The 17,754-nt window shown below is 58.3% G+C and overlaps 1 pseudogene; it reads right to left on the reverse strand.

Annotated features, from left to right (window-relative positions):
• Nucleotides 1-358: 358 nt before the first annotated feature.
• Nucleotides 359-16,966, reverse strand: LOC123363333 (annotated as a pseudogene).
• Nucleotides 16,967-17,754: the final 788 nt, after the last annotated feature.

Below are 17,754 nucleotides of genomic sequence, written 5' to 3' on the forward strand. Positions count from 1 at the left end.
TTACAGGTTCCCAGTCAGCTGTGCAGTGGGGCTAAGGTCGGTTCCCTGCCTGCCCTGGCTCTGTGCAGCTCCCGGAAGCAGCTGGCCAATGGGAGCTGCGGAGCCAGCGTTCGTGGTGGGAGCAGTGCGCAGAGCCTCCCTGGCTACCCTTGTGCCTAGGGGCCACAGGAACGTGCTGGCCGCTTCCGGGAGCCACGCAGAGCCAGGGCAGGCAGGGAGCCTGCCTTAGCCCCACTCCACCGCCAGCCGGATGTTTAACAGCCCAGTCAGCAGGGTCCCTTTTCGACCCAGCCTGGCAACCCTACTGAGTCCTTACGCAGGGTCAGCTGTCAGCAGGAGTTGGTGTGGGGCGTGCGCCAGGCCGGGCCCTGGCCTGTGTCATGTCCTCTGGCGGCCAGAGGCTAACACACAAAGCCAGGCAGGCCAGGGTGTGGGGAACGGTTTATTTCAGAGCACACTGAAGTTAGTGTGGGGCACAATGCCCAAGGCTCGGGGAGGGGCTGAGTCCAGTCACACCAGCCTGCAGTGGAGCACACAGCAGGCAAGCCCAGCCCAGCCCAGCCCTGTGGCTAGCACGTCCCGTGGTCAGACGCTCCCTCCGTGCCCTGTGCTCCAAGCCACTCCCTGGCGAGAGCGAGGGCTGGGTGTGGAGGGCAGCACGTGGCTTTCCCTGGCCCAGCTGCCTGCTCTGCGCTAGCTCCGGCAGGCACTGGGCAATGGGTCCGCTGGTGGATGATAAGGAAGCCATGCTTCTTGAATCCTTTGCCGCACTCGGCACACACGAAGGGCTGGTCAGCCGTGTGGGCTCTCTCCCTCTCCCGCCGCCTGGCTGCCGGCGGCCCCCGTGGCTCCTCCTGCTGCCTGTCGTGGGTGATCTGGTGCATGATGAGGTTGGTGCTGCAGGTGAAGCTCTTGCTGCACTGTGGGCAGGGGTAGGGGCGCTCGCCCGTGTGCATGCGCTGGTGGATCAGTAGGTTGGTCTTGTACTTGAAATGCCGGCCGCAGTCGGAGCAGGGGAAGGGGCGCTCGCCCGTGTGCGTGCGCTGGTGGATGGCCAGGCTCGACTTGTAGCGGAAGCGCCGGCCGCACTCAGAGCAGAGGAAGGGGCTCTCCTTGCTGTGCACGCGCTGGTGCACCGTCAGGTCTCGCTTCTGCAGGAAACTCTTGCTGCACTCGGCACACGTGTAGGGCCGCACGCGGGTGTGCACGCGTTGGTGCACCACCAGGTAGGTCTTGTTCTTGAAGCTCTTCCTGCAGGAGGGGCACATGAAGGGGCGCTCGCCCGTGTGGGCACGCAGGTGCACCCCCAGGCTGGTCTTGTAGCTGAAGGTGCGGCCACACTGTGGGCAGACGTAGGGCTTCTGCAGCGTCTCCCCGCTGTGCACGCGCTGGTGCAGCATGAAGCTGTTGGGGCAGGAGAAGCTCTGGCCGCACTCCGTGCAAATCAGCAGCACTTTCTGCTCATGGGTCTGCTTGTGGGCCAGCAGCTCGGCCTGCTGGTGGAAGCTCTCCCCACACTTTGTGCACTCATGGTCCTGCTCCACCTTCACCTCCCCAGGCAGAGGGAGCCAGCACATGTCGAACGCGAACGCCTCCTCCGACGGCTCCTCTTTGACTGGCTGGTCTGCAGCAGCTATGGGGACAGAGCCAGGAATGAGCTCCTGGGACGCCAGCTCCCCAACTGCTGGGGCTGAGCCACTCGAGTCCCACGGATCCTGGCACCCTCTGTGCAGGAATAACTGTACGCACGTGTGTGCCTGCACGGAGAGACCCCAGGAGAAAAATTCCTGATCCTACCTAGTTCTTATTGGCACTTTCCAACCCTTGTACAAAGCCGTACCCTTAGCCCCTTTCCCAGACTGGAAAGGAAGGCAGAGGGAGATGACTTGTCCAAAGCAGAGCTGGGAACAGACGCTACATCTCCCAAGTCCCAGTCCAGTGCTCTGGCCGCTAGGTCTCACCCAGGTCAGTTTCATCTAGTCTAGAGCACAAAGTCGAACTTACTGCACGGCTCCACTCTGGGGCAGAGTTAAGGCTCTCTGGGTGCCCCTACATTAGCATGCTCGGATTTCAGGTTAAACTTAAGACAGTTTCCTGAGTTTGTAGTACCTGGTGTGGGGAGAACGGCGCCGTGCCAGGGGTGGATTTCACCCTGCATTACAGACACATGCTCTCAAGCTGAGCTCCAGCTTAATGCAGGTTTTCTCTGGGGATGTAACAGCATTTTCCATGCCTGCACTGAGAGCTCTGGGACACACCCTGCACGTGATGGCTCCAGCAGAGCCAGCCCCGGGTCGACACACTGGGGCCGGAGGAGTGCCTGCACATGCACAGACAGAGGTGGCTCATGGCACGTCACACCCAGCAGAAATCACACAGCGCACAAGGCACCCATGTTCTCCGATGCATTGCCACTAACTGGGCACAGGCTGGCCCTCTGGGGTGCCAAGTACCCCAACTCCCAATGAAGCCCACAAGGGACAAGGGTGCCCAGCAGGACGAGGCCCCGTGTGATCCCTCTGCACTGGGGGGTGTCACCCTTTCCGAAGCAGCAGGCAGGTGCTTTTCCTGCGCCCTGCCCCATGCCCAGCTCCGTGCGAGGGACCGGCCGTACCTGCCAGAGCCTTGACTGCTCTCACTCTCTCCTTGGATAGCTCGTAGTAGTGGCGCCGCGCTGCGCGTTTCTCACGTGCACTGACGTGGCCTCTCTGTCGCATGGCTGCAGCTGGGCGTTATAGTGCAGCGTGGGAACAGCAGAAAGCAAAGCGCCCCAGCCCCCAAGCAGCAGCTAGGAGACTCCCTGACATGGCAGGCTGGGGCAGCCTGTGGTTCCTGGGCAGCTTTCGGCCTCGCTGAGCATCCTGTAAACGAACCAAACATTCCCAATGATCCCTTACGCCAGAGCCAAGCAGCCATGAACTGGCCCCCCTTCAGCACACGATGGGCTCCGAGGATGGGGAGCTAACCGCTGCAGTCTGCTCCGCCTGGCTGCTGTAGCAGGGGAACGGGTTACTGGGAGCAAGGACTGTGGTTGGGCAGGCTTGCTTTGAGTTGCTCCCTTCGGAAGCTTGGATCCAGCAGGCCTGGCTCTCCCCTGCTCCTGAAGGGTCTCAGCTGCCTGCCTCCTCTGCACCCCACAGAGTGTGTGAGGGCTGCTGGCTCCCTCACTCCTAGAATCTCCACACTCTGTGCCTTCCTGGTACAAACCGCTTGGAAGGGAGGAGGAGGCCTGGGTTGTGTCGCACACCTACACTCTGCAGGCAGGGCTGGATTAAGGCATAGGCAGTACATGCCTGGTTCCTGGAGTGTCACGCTGGCATCAGAATCATGGCTGGTGGTTTGTGTGTTTGGCTGTTTTTTTAAATTGTGTTCCTAGCCCTCACTGTTGTGAAGAAAAGCTTGAAACCATGAAGCGAGTAAGTGGTCCCAATGTCTGCCTGCGCCTGCAGACAGCCTCCATCGGGGGAGGAGTCGCTGACGCGTGCTGGGGAGGGACCCATGGGCCTCACCACCACCACCAGGGCTGATCAGACTCCTGCTGACGGGCTTGGACCAGGGCTTCTTGTCTATGAGGGGCTCCCAAGAGGGCCCCGGAGTGCCTTAAGCCAGCCCCATCGGTGTGGGAATGTCAATCAGGGTGGCAAGGACTAAGGGACCTAATTGCATGGTTGCTGCCTTACTGGCTCCAGGGGCTGTGGGCTTTGTGGCACTCAGGCAGGGTTTTGAAAGGACTCCGGCATTCTCCTAGTGCAGCAAACGGCGATGGGTTTTATGTGAAGGGGATTCTCCATCTTCCTCCAATAACAAGACACCGTCTACTCATCCAACAACATTTCCCCCCTATGTAAAGATGTTACAAGCTGCTTCGTGTTGCCTCCCACTGGTGGCAAACTCTCCAGAGCAGGCGTGGGGTGCTTGGAATCAGACACCCCGTATCCCGGGGAGGCCCTGATCTGTACTGAAGAGTTATATAGGATGCTCACACCCTGCTGCAGAGCACCATCTTGGCCAGTTACACATACCCACAACAATGCTACTTGAACCCGTAACACGGTGGAGTTAAAGGCACAGAAGTTTTCACTAACAATACAGAAAGACCAGGGAGGGAAAGGAGTTATTTAAGTTAGGCGCCAATGTGGACACAAGAATAAATGGACACTAACTGGCCAGCAATAAGTTTAGACTTGAAATCAGGCAAAGGTTTCAAACCATCAGAGGAGTGAAGTTCGGAACAGCCTCCCAAGGGGAGCACTGAGGGGATGGTATGGCGAGCTGCCTACAATGGCATGGAGCCGATCTGCAACTGCTAGCAGCGAATATCTCCAACGGCCGGTTGGGACACGAGATGGGGAAGGCTGAGTTACTACAGAGAATTCTCTCCCAGGTATCTGGCTGGTGGGTCTTGCTCACATGCTCAGGGCCTAACAGTATTTAGGGTCAGGAAGGAATTCTCCCCCAGGTCAGATTAGCAGAGACCCTGGGGGGGTTTCACCTTCCTCTGCAGCATGGGACTCAGGTCACTTGCAGGTTTAAACTAGTGTACATGGTGGATTCTCTGTAACTTGAAGTCTTTAAATCATGATGTGAGGATGTCCGTAACTCAGCCAGAGGTGAGGGGTCTATTACAGGAGTTGGGGGGTGGGGTGGGGTGGGGTTCTCTGGCCTGCAATGTTCAGGTCAGAGTAGATGAGCATGATGGTCCCTTCTGGCCTTAAAGTCTATGAGAAGCGTCAGGAGTATTCCCTGAATTGCTGTTTGCCATCTGCAGTGACCACACTGACTTTACCTGAACATAACACGCTGCCTTCCAATTTAATCAAAATTCTTCCGAACTTCAGCTCCAAGCGACACACAGCTCTTTCCCCAGAGCTAGTATTTGCTGTGGACGATCCCCACTTTGCAGGGCCTGCACTGAGCCAGGTCTCTGCAGCCACATGGCACTGACGCTGCAGGCTGGCTCTCACCGCACTCGCCCAGGGTGCCTGTAGTGGGTCATCTCAGGGCTCCCTGCGGAGCAGGCGGGGGCTCAACCCCTGCACCTGTCGCCCTTGGTGCCCCTGGAGCCGGGCCGGCGTGGGCGGTGGGGCCCTGGGGGGACACAGAACTGGGCCCGGGAGACGCTGCACGGGGGGGAGCGCCGGGATGGCTCCAGGATAGCGCCTTGCGGGGAGAGCCAGGGCGCCTCCGAGTGACCGGCTGGAGCCCTGCCCCGCCTGCACCGTCCCCATGGCAACGCCCCGGGCCTCCCCTCACCTGAGCGCCTCCCGTCCCCATGGCAACGCCTCACGCACCTCCCCGTCCCCATGGCAACGCCCCGGGCCTCCCCTCACCTGAGCGCCTCCCGTCCCCATGGCAACGCCCCGGGCCTCCCCTCACCTGAGCGCCTCCCGTCCCCATGGCAACGCCCCGGGCCTCCCCTCACCTGAGCGCCTCCTCGTCCCCATGGCAACGCCCCGGGCCTCCCCTCACCTGAGCGCCTCCCGTCCCCATGGCAACGCCCCAGGCGTCCCCTCACCTGAGCGCCTCCCGTCCCCATGGCAACGCCCCAGGCGTCCCCTCACCTGAGCGCCTCCCGTCCCCATGGCAACGCCCCGGGGCAGCGCTCTCCCTCAGGGTTCCCCAGCGCTCGCGCAGGGTCGGAGTCGGAGCGCGCTGAGCTCCGCCCCGCAAACCAACCTCTCCCCGCCGCCCGCTCGGATCCCACGCGGCCAGCGGCGGGCTCGGGCCTCTCAACCCGCCGGGGGGGGGGGGGCCCTCTAGCCCTCACAGCCCCGCTCTATGGCTCGGGGCCGCTCTGCTCCGCGGCGGAGGCCGCGCTCTATGGCAGGTCCCTGCGGAGGGGGGGGGCAGCGCCACGGGCCCGCCCCCTTGGGAACGAGGCACCGAGACGTCGTGGGGCACGTGGGGCTCAGGGCCCAGCGCTGCCCGGTGGGGGGGGTCGGGCTCAGCCTCGACTCACTTGTAAAGGCGGGTTCAGTGGGAGCGAAGTTCCGGGGGGGGCCGTGTCTGCACCACGCAGGGACCAAGGCAGCGGGGGAGGGCACGAGAGTTACCCCGCGCCCCCCGCTGCTGCCCCCCCCGCGGGGCCCCGCCCCCCCCGCTGCTGCCCTACACCCCCCCAGCCCCCACCCCCGCGGGGCCCCGCACCCCCCCAGCCCCCACCCCCCCGCTGCTGCCCTACACCCCCCCAGCCCCCACCCCCGCGGGGCCCTGCCGGACGGGCTCTCCCCGCAGGGGACGGGGCGTAGCTGGGGGGGTCCGTGTCTGCACCACGCAGGGACCAAGGCAGCGGGGGAGGGCACGAGAGTTACCCCGCGCCCCCCGCTGCTGCCCCCCCCGCGGGGCCCCGCCCCCCCCGCTGCTGCCCTACACCCCCCCAGCCCCCACCCCCGCGGGGCCCCGCACCCCCCCAGCCCCCACCCCCCCGCTGCTGCCCTACACCCCCCCAGCCCCCACCCCCGCGGGGCCCTGCCGGACGGGCTCTCCCCGCAGGGGACGGGGCGTAGCTGGGGGGGTCCGTGTCTGCACCATGCAGGGACCAAGGCAGCGGGGGAGGGCACGAGAGTTACCCCGCGCCCCCCCACAGGGCCCTGCCGGACGGGCTCTCCCCGCAGGGGACGGGGCGTAGCTGGGGGGACGAGAGCTGGAAATACCAGATTGGGAGTTACCGGAGGGAGGGACCCAGCCGCTAACGAGCTCCTGGGCCGGGACCAAGGCTCCTAGACACTATAGCAATAGCAATTAGTAATAGTCACCATCCCAGACAGAGCTGCCCCTCTTTGGAACATCACCAATAACAGCACAGCTCACACTCATGCTTCTGCAAATATCCGAATCCCGTCGTCAGGGATCTCTCTTACCCCAGACGGCTCAGGTTTCGTTGTCCAACCGCAAAGAGACAGGCAACGACCAGCAAGAATCTCACTATCAAGTTCTTTATTGTAGCAAACTCATCACCGTCCTCACCCTGCAGAGGCACCCGCGCGTTGCTCTCCTGCCTGTCTCGGTGAGTCTCTTGCGGTCATTCTGCCACTTACTTCTGCTCAGACGGGTAGAATGAGACTGCAATGTCCTCCAAGGGCACCAGCACCTGCCCCAGAGCGGGGTCAGCTCAACGCCTAGTGCCCTGGGCCCAGCAGGCTTGGGCTCTGTGCAGGGGAGGGGAGCAGAGAGACCAGCAGGTCCCCGTCCCAGCCATCTTAGGGACTATGTGGGGTAGGGGTGTGTGATGCACCTGCAGAAGCCCGGGCCACAGCTCAAACCCCACCCCCTCATCCATGGATCCCCCAACCCAGCTGCCCGGCTAAAGCCCCAATCTATGACTGTACAAGGGACAGTAGCTGAGCAACTAAATAACAGTGACCCCAATATAATTAGGTTCAACATCCTATGGCACTAAGCTACCTAAAAATGACACGGTGACACTAAACTTTAGAAAGAGAGACTGCAATAAAAAGGTCAGTCGGAGGCAACAAATGACCGTTAGATCATCTAGTCTGACCTGTATAGCACACGCCATAGAATTTCACTCACTCACCCCCATGCTGAGCCCAGGCGTTGGTGTTTGGCTACATTGTCCTCTGGAAGGAATCCAGTCTGGACTGGACGACATCGAGATGGAGAATCCATCACTTTCATTGGTAGTTTGTTCCAGTGGTTAGTCACCCTCACTGTTAAATTTGTGTTGAATTTGCCTGGCTCTACATTCCTGTCATTGGTTCTTGTTCTGCCTTTCTGCGCTAGATGAAAGAGCCCTTCAGTATGTGAGATTTTGTCTCTGTGTAGATCTTTACGTTCAAGCCTACAGCGTAATCTTTTTGTTAAACTGCACAGGCTGAGCTCTTAAGGGATTTTTCCCAGCCCCTGAACCACTAATGACTACTTCTTGTAGAGTGTAAATGGGAAATTAGATGGGTGACCCAAACTCGCCTTCTTGAACCAAAGTACTGTATAATATCGGCCACTTGGGCTGGGCCATCACACAAGAGGGGAAGATGATTCTCAACTCTCCCCAGCAATTTGATCCAGGAACAAAGAACAACATAACAGAAAAAGGATTTTAAAGCAATAAGGAGCCTACACATCTCTCACCCAAAGCCTCATCGCACCGGGATGGAAGGCCAGGCTTCTTCAGTGACACACACAAACATCTGTTTGGCAGGCAGAGACTTTTTAATGTCCTTCTGATCAATGGGTTCCTAATGTTGGCAAAACAAAGGAAGCAGGAGCTTCCCACTTAGCAGGTCAGGTGCTGTCTCTTTACCACTGAAGTGTCTTCTGTGAGGTATCTTATCTCCAGTCTTTGGTCTTCCTGCTGGTTTTCCCAACAGGACTTGATTGAATCTGGGCCAGCTGTAAACGGTCTCAGTGTAGTGAATATCACCACAGCCACGTCACATACAGTATTCATCAACTCCGGAGCAGTCCTAAATCCTTCACAACTACAGTAACTCCTCACTTAACGTTGTAGCTCTGTTCCTGAAAAATGCAGCTTTAAGTGAAATAATGTTAAACGAATCCAATTTTCCCATAAGATTTAATGTAAATGCGGGGGGTTAGGGTCCAAGGAAATTTTGGGGGGGCAGACAAAAGGCATTAGATACTGTATGGTACTGTACTGTGCTTGGGAAGTGCCCCTGGCTTACCCCACACAGGCACAACCCACTGCAGGCAAGGACACTAGGAAGCACCTTTGCAGCAGCAGCAGCAGCACCGGCACCGGCAGCTTCCTTGGAGAAGAACAGGTGCCGACTTTGCCAGGAATGCTCCAGGCCCACCTCTTCCCACCCCCACTCCACCTCCTCTCCGGAGCAGCCACATCCCTCCCCCAAAGTCTTAAGTGCAACACGGTGCTTCCCCGTTCCTGACCCTCCCTCCCAGAAAGTCCTAAGCGCGAAGTGCTGGGAGGGGGGGGGGGAGGAGCGGAGAAGCCCTGCATCTCCACTCCTCCCCCACCTCCCAAAAGTCCTAAGCGCTGCGTGGGGGGGAGGCGGAGAAGCAGAACTTGTGCAATGCTCCCTTGTAAAGTCGCTGCTCTTCCACAGCATCTTACAAGCAGGCAGCCAAACGATGTTATAAGGGAGCATTGCACAACTTTAAACGAGCATGTTCCCTAATTGAGCAGGGACGTAACACTGAAACAACGTTAAGCAGGATGATGTTAAATGAGGAGTTACCGTATTGCAGGTGGTATGTAAAAGGGAAACCAGAAGGGTCAGAAAATTTTTTGAAGAGCCAAAAGCTAAAGGTATAAAAATAAATAAGATTCTTTAAGTATATCAATAGGATGAAGCCTGCAAAAGAATCGGTCCACTGAATGAGCAGGGGCTAAAAAGGTGAATTAAGGAAGAGGAGGACAGTAGAACACCTGGAAGATCATGATATGACAGGAAAATCATGCCTTACCACTCTACTAGAATTCTTTGAATACAGTAGTAAATTAGTGGATAAAGTGAAATGAATTCATGTAATTTAGACATTCAAAAGGCTTCTAGCCAGGTCCTGCATAAAAGGCTATTCGAGAAACTAAGTCATCATGAGGGGAAAGGCCAAAGTATTGTCAGGGATCAAAAACTGAGTAAGAGACAAGAAAAAAAAAAAGGACTAAATAGTCAGTTTTCATCACGGCAGAAGGTAACAGCCAGGCCGCAAGGTGCTCTACCAGGTCTCGTGTTGGAGAGTAGTTACGAATGGTCTGGGAAGCGTGGCAAGTCGCGAGGTAGCAACATTTGCAGACGACACAAGGTTATTTGGGTTAGTCACATCTTGAGAAGACTCTGAAGAACTTGGAGAGACATAAACAAGCTGGGTGAGTGGGCAACACCATGGCAAATGGAGTTTAATGTCGATAAATGCAAAGTAGTGCACATTGGAGGGGAAAAAATGAACTCTCTGTACACCTGACAGGCCTCTAAATTAGCTGTAATCAAAAGGGACCTAGATGTCATTGTAGACGGCTCAATGAAGACCTCAGTTTAATGCCCAGCTGCGATCCACAAGTCAACCAAAACATTTGGATGCATAAGAAACGGAGAAAAATATGGAAAAATATTCCAATGCCTTTATATAAATCAATGGTGCAGCCTCATCTGGATCCTGCGCCCGGCACTGGGCCCCCATCCCAGAACTAGAGAATGATCAAGGGTCTGAAAATTCTCTTCTGAAGAGAAACGGAAAAGACTGGACTCGTTCCCTTCGAAAAGGGATGAATAGGAGAGGGAGCATGACAAGTCTATAAAATAATGAATGGGATGGAGAAGGCAGGTTGGGAATGTAGGAGAAAGAGAGAGCCTGAGACATGAGGCCTGGTGTAAGGCCTTAGGCCTGAACTGAAGTAGTCAGGCCCTGCTGATAGAAAGCAAAGTGCGAAGTTAGCAAAAGTCAGGCTGTGACAGAAGTCAGGCCCTGCTATAAAACACGTCTGCTTGCAAGTTCACCGAACCTGGCAAGAACAGGGCTGGTATTGCAAAACCACACACACATTCCTAAGTACTAGGCACAAGACACTCACGCAAGCACCTTCCAGAAGGGTGGGACCAGCAGCTCCTGATACAGGGTTGTGGTGTAAACGCATTCCCTTAAGATGATACAAGGACACACTGACCCCTCCTAAAGAGAAGGACAGGGTGATGGGCAGAAACGTTTGCTGTACAAAGTAAAGCGCAGTCACTAACCACGTCGGAGGGGCCGTGAGTAACTGGTTTGTATCAGTGTATGAAAGAAGGGTCACAGAGGGGGTGTCTTTCGCCAGCCGAGGGGGGAATGGAAAGTCCTGCCGCTCACTGAGCTGCTCCACTGTTACGGGCATACATGTGCTAGTGTACCTGTAGACACTGATCCGGGGAGCTAGGACCATGCTTCATCGACAATAAACCTGGCTGGGTGCCTTTGCCACAAACCGAGTCTTGTGCTCTGTGTGGGCAGTTCCATGGTGGTGTCCTGGGTCGCTAGCTGCACAGAGCTGGGACACACGCAGCCAACAGCTAACAACGGGGAACGTCTGTTCTCCCTTTGTCATAACATAACAAGGGACATTCAAAGGAATTAAAAAGTGGCAAACTGATAAAAAGGAAAGACTTTCACACAGGGTGCAATTAAAACTGTGGAACTCATCACTGCAGGACGCTGTTAAGGGCAAGAATTTAGAAAAGGTTAAAAACATTTATTGAACAAAGATCTCCAGAGTTATAATTAATGCTAACAGATATTTTGAAGGGATATTAAACCTTGTACTTTAGGGTTTAAGCAACTTTCTAATGATTAGGAGGAGACCTACTATTGGCCAGGAGTAGGGGGGCAGATTATCCTACATTTGCCTAGTGTGCAATTCTTACACCTTCCTCCGATGCATCTGGTGCTGCTCACTGTCAGAGCAGCCGGGCTGGCGGGACCCTGGGTCTGATCCCTGCGTCAGTGGGAGGCTTGCTGGAGTACAGGCTGGGAAAGCCCTTCCAGATTCGGGCTGGCACACGCGAGCTGCTTCCACCTCGTGTGGACTCTCTGGTGTTTTTGCAGCGTCCCCTTGACAGTGAAGCCCCTTCCACACTCAGTGCACGTGAAGGGCCGCTCCCCCGTGTGGATCCGCTGGTGCATTTTGAGGTTGCCGTTGGTGGTGAAGCTTTTCCTCGCACTGGGTGCAGGTGAATGGCCGCTCCCCCGTGTGCACTCGCTGGTGCGTCAGGAGGTTTCCTGGCTGCGTGAAGCATTTCCCACACTGGCTGCACATGTATGAGCGCTCCCTGGTGTGGATCCTCTGGTGCATCGTGAGGTCCCTGCTGGAGACAAAGCTCTCCTTGCATTCAGCACATGCAAAGCGCCTCTCACGCACATGGCTTTTCTGGTGCATGCTGAGCGTGCCCTTCTTGGCGAAGCTCTTCCCGCACTGAGAGCAGGCGAACGGGCGCTCCCCCGTGTGGCGCCGCTGGTGCAGTTTGAGGTTGTCTTTCCTGGTGAAACATTTCCCACACTCAGTGCACAGAAACGGCCACTCCCTGCCATGCACCCTGCCATGCACCTTCAGAACAGCCTTGCTGATGAAGCGCTTCCCGCATTCGGGGCAGGGGAACGGATGTTCTCCCGTGTGCAGCCTCTTGTGCACTTTCAGAAATTCGTTCTGAACGAAGCCCTGGCCGCACTCGGTGCACACGAAGGGCCGCTCCCCGCAGTGCAGGCGCTGGTGCATTTTGAGGGTGGCCTTGGCGGTGAAGCCCTGGCCGCACTCGGTGCACACGAAGGGCTGCTCCCCGCGGTGCAGGCGCTGGTGCATTTTGAGGGTGGCCTTGGCGGTGAAGCCCTGGCCGCACTCGGTGCACACGAAGGGCCGCTCCCCCGTGTGGATCTGCTGGTGCATTTTGAGGGTGGCCTTGGCGGTGAAGCTTTTCCCGCACTGGCTGCAGGGAAACAGCCCCTCCCCCGTGTGCACTCGCTGGTGTATTTTGAGGCTGCCCTTCGTCGCCCAGCTCCTTCCGCATTCAGGGCATGTGAATGGTTTCCTCCCTGTGGGCTCTCCCTGCTGGGCAGCCGGGTGTGTCTGATCCTGCTGGCTGTCTCCATGTCTCTGCTCTGCATCCTGTCTCTGGAGCAGTGTTTTCTGGGGCCTGGGGAGGGGCAGGAGTTTTTCTTGCATGACATTTCTCTGCTGCTTTTGTGATTTGCTCTGACTCTTGCATCTTTGCTTTTTCCTTGAGTGCTGGTGGAGGTCCCCTCCAGTCTGTCCTGGGGATGTCTTGGGAAGATCCAGGGTTCTAGTACCTTCCTCATCGTCATCCTTCATCTCACCATCTGTTGCAGAGAGAAAAGCCCTGGTGTTATCTCCTGAGCTAGTGACCAAGGGAAACTCCAAGGCACACGTGTAGGGCCGCACGCGGGTGTGCACGCGTTGGTGCACCACCAGGTAGGTCTTGTTCTTGAAGCTCTTCCTGCAGGAGGGGCACATGAAGGGGCGCTCGCCCGTGTGGGCACGCAGGTGCACCCCCAGGCTGGTCTTGTAGCTGAAGGTGCGGCCACACTGTGGGCAGACGTAGGGCTTCTGCAGCGTCTCCCCGCTGTGCACGCGCTGGTGCAGCATGAAGCTGTTGGGGCAGGAGAAGCTCTGGCCGCACTCCGTGCAAATCAGCAGCACTTTCTGCTCATGGGTCTGCTTGTGGGCCAGCAGCTCGGCCTGCTGGTGGAAGCTCTCCCCACACTTTGTGCACTCATGGTCCTGCTCCACCTTCACCTCCCCAGGCAGAGGGAGCCAGCACATGTCGAACGCGAACGCCTCCTCCGACGGCTCCTCTTTGACTGGCTGGTCTGCAGCAGCTATGGGGACAGAGCCAGGAATGAGCTCCTGGGACGCCAGCTCCCCAACTGCTGGGGCTGAGCCACTCGAGTCCCACGGATCCTGGCACCCTCTGTGCAGGAATAACTGTACGCACGTGTGTGCCTGCACGGAGAGACCCCAGGAGAAAAATTCCTGATCCTACCTAGTTCTTATTGGCACTTTCCAACCCTTGTACAAAGCCGTACCCTTAGCCCCTTTCCCAGACTGGAAAGGAAGGCAGAGGGAGATGACTTGTCCAAAGCAGAGCTGGGAACAGACGCTACATCTCCCAAGTCCCAGTCCAGTGCTCTGGCCGCTAGGTCTCACCCAGGTCAGTTTCATCTAGTCTAGAGCACAAAGTCGAACTTACTGCACGGCTCCACTCTGGGGCAGAGTTAAGGCTCTCTGGGTGCCCCTACATTAGCATGCTCGGATTTCAGGTTAAACTTAAGACAGTTTCCTGAGTTTGTAGTACCTGGTGTGGGGAGAACGGCGCCGTGCCAGGGGTGGATTTCACCCTGCATTACAGACACATGCTCTCAAGCTGAGCTCCAGCTTAATGCAGGTTTTCTCTGGGGATGTAACAGCATTTTCCATGCCTGCACTGAGAGCTCTGGGACACACCCTGCACGTGATGGCTCCAGCAGAGCCAGCCCCGGGTCGACACACTGGGGCCGGAGGAGTGCCTGCACATGCACAGACAGAGGTGGCTCATGGCACGTCACACCCAGCAGAAATCACACAGCGCACAAGGCACCCATGTTCTCCGATGCATTGCCACTAACTGGGCACAGGCTGGCCCTCTGGGGTGCCAAGTACCCCAACTCCCAATGAAGCCCACAAGGGACAAGGGTGCCCAGCAGGACGAGGCCCCGTGTGATCCCTCTGCACTGGGGGGTGTCACCCTTTCCGAAGCAGCAGGCAGGTGCTTTTCCTGCGCCCTGCCCCATGCCCAGCTCCGTGCGAGGGACCGGCCGTACCTGCCAGAGCCTTGACTGCTCTCACTCTCTCCTTGGATAGCTCGTAGTAGTGGCGCCGCGCTGCGCGTTTCTCACGTGCACTGACGTGGCCTCTCTGTCGCATGGCTGCAGCTGGGCGTTATAGTGCAGCGTGGGAACAGCAGAAAGCAAAGCGCCCCAGCCCCCAAGCAGCAGCTAGGAGACTCCCTGACATGGCAGGCTGGGGCAGCCTGTGGTTCCTGGGCAGCTTTCGGCCTCGCTGAGCATCCTGTAAACGAACCAAACATTCCCAATGATCCCTTACGCCAGAGCCAAGCAGCCATGAACTGGCCCCCCTTCAGCACACGATGGGCTCCGAGGATGGGGAGCTAACCGCTGCAGTCTGCTCCGCCTGGCTGCTGTAGCAGGGGAACGGGTTACTGGGAGCAAGGACTGTGGTTGGGCAGGCTTGCTTTGAGTTGCTCCCTTCGGAAGCTTGGATCCAGCAGGCCTGGCTCTCCCCTGCTCCTGAAGGGTCTCAGCTGCCTGCCTCCTCTGCACCCCACAGAGTGTGTGAGGGCTGCTGGCTCCCTCACTCCTAGAATCTCCACACTCTGTGCCTTCCTGGTACAAACCGCTTGGAAGGGAGGAGGAGGCCTGGGTTGTGTCGCACACCTACACTCTGCAGGCAGGGCTGGATTAAGGCATAGGCAGTACATGCCTGGTTCCTGGAGTGTCACGCTGGCATCAGAATCATGGCTGGTGGTTTGTGTGTTTGGCTGTTTTTTTAAATTGTGTTCCTAGCCCTCACTGTTGTGAAGAAAAGCTTGAAACCATGAAGCGAGTAAGTGGTCCCAATGTCTGCCTGCGCCTGCAGACAGCCTCCATCGGGGGAGGAGTCGCTGACGCGTGCTGGGGAGGGACCCATGGGCCTCACCACCACCACCAGGGCTGATCAGACTCCTGCTGACGGGCTTGGACCAGGGCTTCTTGTCTATGAGGGGCTCCCAAGAGGGCCCCGGAGTGCCTTAAGCCAGCCCCATCGGTGTGGGAATGTCAATCAGGGTGGCAAGGACTAAGGGACCTAATTGCATGGTTGCTGCCTTACTGGCTCCAGGGGCTGTGGGCTTTGTGGCACTCAGGCAGGGTTTTGAAAGGACTCCGGCATTCTCCTAGTGCAGCAAACGGCGATGGGTTTTATGTGAAGGGGATTCTCCATCTTCCTCCAATAACAAGACACCGTCTACTCATCCAACAACATTTCCCCCCTATGTAAAGATGTTACAAGCTGCTTCGTGTTGCCTCCCACTGGTGGCAAACTCTCCAGAGCAGGCGTGGGGTGCTTGGAATCAGACACCCCGTATCCCGGGGAGGCCCTGATCTGTACTGAAGAGTTATATAGGATGCTCACACCCTGCTGCAGAGCACCATCTTGGCCAGTTACACATACCCACAACAATGCTACTTGAACCCGTAACACGGTGGAGTTAAAGGCACAGAAGTTTTCACTAACAATACAGAAAGACCAGGGAGGGAAAGGAGTTATTTAAGTTAGGCGCCAATGTGGACACAAGAATAAATGGACACTAACTGGCCAGCAATAAGTTTAGACTTGAAATCAGGCAAAGGTTTCAAACCATCAGAGGAGTGAAGTTCGGAACAGCCTCCCAAGGGGAGCACTGAGGGGATGGTATGGCGAGCTGCCTACAATGGCATGGAGCCGATCTGCAACTGCTAGCAGCGAATATCTCCAACGGCCGGTTGGGACACGAGATGGGGAAGGCTGAGTTACTACAGAGAATTCTCTCCCAGGTATCTGGCTGGTGGGTCTTGCTCACATGCTCAGGGCCTAACAGTATTTAGGGTCAGGAAGGAATTCTCCCCCAGGTCAGATTAGCAGAGACCCTGGGGGGGTTTCACCTTCCTCTGCAGCATGGGACTCAGGTCACTTGCAGGTTTAAACTAGTGTACATGGTGGATTCTCTGTAACTTGAAGTCTTTAAATCATGATGTGAGGATGTCCGTAACTCAGCCAGAGGTGAGGGGTCTATTACAGGAGTTGGGGGGTGGGGTGGGGTGGGGTTCTCTGGCCTGCAATGTTCAGGTCAGAGTAGATGAGCATGATGGTCCCTTCTGGCCTTAAAGTCTATGAGAAGCGTCAGGAGTATTCCCTGAATTGCTGTTTGCCATCTGCAGTGACCACACTGACTTTACCTGAACATAACACGCTGCCTTCCAATTTAATCAAAATTCTTCCGAACTTCAGCTCCAAGCGACACACAGCTCTTTCCCCAGAGCTAGTATTTGCTGTGGACGATCCCCACTTTGCAGGGCCTGCACTGAGCCAGGTCTCTGCAGCCACATGGCACTGACGCTGCAGGCTGGCTCTCACCGCACTCGCCCAGGGTGCCTGTAGTGGGTCATCTCAGGGCTCCCTGCGGAGCAGGCGGGGGCTCAACCCCTGCACCTGTCGCCCTTGGTGCCCCTGGAGCCGGGCCGGCGTGGGCGGTGGGGCCCTGGGGGGACACAGAACTGGGCCCGGGAGACGCTGCACGGGGGGGAGCGCCGGGATGGCTCCAGGATAGCGCCTTGCGGGGAGAGCCAGGGCGCCTCCGAGTGACCAGCTGGAGCCCTGCCCCGCCTGCACCGTCCCCATGGCAACGCCCCGGGCCTCCCCTCACCTGAGCGCCTCCCGTCCCCATGGCAACGCCTCACGCACCTCCCCGTCCCCATGGCAACGCCCCGGGCCTCCCCTCACCTGAGCGCCTCCCGTCCCCATGGCAACGCCCCGGGCCTCCCCTCACCTGAGCGCCTCCCGTCCCCATGGCAACGCCCCGGGCCTCCCCTCACCTGAGCGCCTCCTCGTCCCCATGGCAACGCCCCGGGCCTCCCCTCACCTGAGCGCCTCCCGTCCCCATGGCAACGCCCCAGGCGTCCCCTCACCTGAGCGCCTCCCGTCCCCATGGCAACGCCCCAGGCGTCCCCTCACCTGAGCGCCTCCCGTCCCCATGGCAACGCCCCGGGGCAGCGCTCTCCCTCAGGGTTCCCCAGCGCTCGCGCAGGGTCGGAGTCGGAGCGCGCTGAGCTCCGCCCCGCAAACCAACCTCTCCCCGCCGCCCGCTCGGATCCCACGCGGCCAGCGGCGGGCTCGGGCCTCTCAACCCGCCGGGGGGGGGGGGGGGGGCCCTCTAGCCCTCACAGCCCCGCTCTATGGCTCGGGGCCGCTCTGCTCCGCGGCGGAGGCCGCGCTCTATGGCAGGTCCCTGCGGAGGGGGGGGGCAGCGCCACGGGCCCGCCCCCTTGGGAACGAGGCACCGAGACGTCGTGGGGCACGTGGGGCTCAGGGCCCAGCGCTGCCCGGTGGGGGGGGTCGGGCTCAGCCTCGACTCACTTGTAAAGGCGGGTTCAGTGGGAGCGAAGTTCCGGGGGGGGCCGTGTCTGCACCACGCAGGGACCAAGGCAGCGGGGGAGGGCACGAGAGTTACCCCGCGCCCCCCGCTGCTGCCCCCCCCGCGG

The sequence above is a fragment of the Mauremys mutica genome, chromosome 2 (assembly GCF_020497125.1).
Source record: "Mauremys mutica isolate MM-2020 ecotype Southern chromosome 2, ASM2049712v1, whole genome shotgun sequence".
Taxonomy (NCBI): domain Eukaryota; kingdom Metazoa; phylum Chordata; order Testudines; family Geoemydidae; genus Mauremys; species Mauremys mutica.